This window comes from Sinocyclocheilus rhinocerous, unplaced genomic scaffold, assembly GCF_001515625.1.
Source record: "Sinocyclocheilus rhinocerous isolate Xijiao unplaced genomic scaffold, SAMN03320098_v1.1 scaffold2077, whole genome shotgun sequence".
Classification (NCBI taxonomy): Eukaryota; Metazoa; Chordata; class Actinopteri; order Cypriniformes; family Cyprinidae; genus Sinocyclocheilus; species Sinocyclocheilus rhinocerous.
Window position 1 is genome coordinate 215,810 of NW_015655567.1, and position 2,396 is coordinate 218,205.

The window sequence follows — 2,396 nt, forward strand, 5'->3', positions numbered from 1 at the left end:
TGGACACCTGTGGTTCCTACTACCTGCTAGTGTAACTTGAGGAAAACTGACTTCATACATCCACTACAAAAAAAATCAAAAAACACCAGCTGATTAAAATATACTGGACAAAAACGAGGAAGGGAAGTTAGTGAAGACCCTCGTGGAAAAGAAGTGTGCTTCATTGTATTGAATGTTCACTTGTGTGCTTCAAATCCCAAAAGTATATTTAAAAAACAAAACAAAACTGCAGATAATATAATATACACTTTCATGACTGTTTCTTAACACACTTAAGTACACTTTTAAAAAGTTCACTTTGTAATAATGTCAAATTGAAAGTTTTACTTTAACGTACATTTTATTTTCAAATAATATTTTGTTATGCTTTCAACAATAAAGCACATGCAAAGTTCAATTTTAACTGTAGTTTGTTATTCAGTATACTAAAGTTAATATACTTTAAATGTACTAAATTGCAACTTCATTAATTACAAGTGTATTTAACATTAATACACAACATTTTAATAGTAATGTCATTAAGGTATATTTTAGTTTTTTTTGCTGAATTTTGTCAGCACATTCAGCACTTCAACTATATTTCAAGACAACAGAAGTAATTATGAAATTACATATAAATATGTACTTAAGCCCTACTTAAGTGGGTCAAAAACACTCTAAAGTTCCACTGTTTGCATTTAATATAAATTTAATCTATAATACGTTTTAATTTATTTTCAATGAACATGCCTGCAGTTAAGTGTCCATCATGTAATTCAGATTAACTTGCTCAGCAATGGATCCTCTGCAGTGAATGGGTGCCGTCACAAAAACACATAAACACACACAGCGCGTTCACACACCAGCCTGTGACGCTTGAGCAAAACTTGTTAGAGTAAGTGAGTGGATTCTGTCTGACAGCTCGCGGCGTGTGTGTGTGTTCACTGGAGTAAAAGTGAGCAGTTCTCTCAGTGGCAGATCAAATCACAACATCTCTCATCCCTCGCTCTCTTCTCATCCTCTCCTCTTTTCTTCGTTCTTCAGGAGAGAAGCGTGTTTCGAAGTGCCATTATGCCATGGCATCTCTGGGCGCCTCCTTTGTGCAAATCAAATTCGATGACATCCTCTTCTACGAGAACTGCGGCGGCGGGAGTTTCGGGAGCGTGTATCGCGCCCGCTGGCTCTCGCAGGACAAAGAGGTGGCAGCAAAACTGAATACCAACGGAATATTGGTTCAAAATATTTTTAATGTTCCACAGAAGAAAGAAGGTCATTCAGGTTTTGAACATCAAGTGAATCAACTCTTTTACAGTATGATTATCCGATGAGATCATATTTAGCAAATACAGTATAAATTGTATGCAAACATACAATAAACCTTAGATAATTGCATGCATTGCAGAGCAGTAGCAATACGTTGCAGTATACTAATACAGTAATTATGCAGTGCTTAAGTAGACTGGTATTTACGCCACGTTAAAGTGAAAAGCATTAATGCATGAATAATAGATAAGACATGCTGTTTGGTCAGGACATTAATAACGGCTGTCTTTATTAATATATGACTGTCTCTTATCCTGACATTTTTAATTTATCCAATCAAAGTTCATGTCAGGGCTTGTTTTCCCCTCTCAGTTTCAGTCTGTCAGGTGGCACATCGCCTCTGAGCACTCACACTCATTCTAGTGAGCTTCATAAATTCATGTTCGACGGCACTTTAATTGAAAATGCTGTTAATGTGTCATAGTCTGCTGGTTGTATGAACCGCTTCAACCTCACAAGCCCTTGCGAAAAAGAAGTGCAAAGTTGTATTGGATGTGCACTTGAAGTGTACTTCCATTGTTAAAAGTATGTTTTAAAAAAATAATTTCAGATATTATAATATTAATGAAATAAAAAGCTACTTAAGTATACTTAAAGAGAGACACTTTCATGACCAGTTTTGGGGAAAGTAAGTTTTTAGAACTAATGCATTACAATATTGCATTACTCCATAAAAAAGTAACTAATTGCGTTACTTAGTTACTTTTTATGGAGGGTAATGCATTGTTACTTTTTGTCACATAAGCTGGGCTTGCTTATTTTTTTTAATAACAAAAAACTCAAAAGTTATGTTTTTGGCAACTGTAAAGTAGGGCTGGGCGATATGTCAAAAATATCGTATCGATAATCGCCTTTAAAAATATCGCGATATCCGATAATATCGTCTACCTAAGCCCCACCTCTACCACGCCCCGCCCCCGCCGAGACAACATCGCCGACATGCACCATAAACACACACCATGTTCAGTTTGGTCTTAATTATTGCCACAAAGTTTGGTTTTACTTTTCTTAGTTTGTCCTTCAACATAACAGCAAAGCTAATATTTTCTGTTAGTTTGTGTTGCTAATAATTTCCACTCTGTTCTTATCAAATT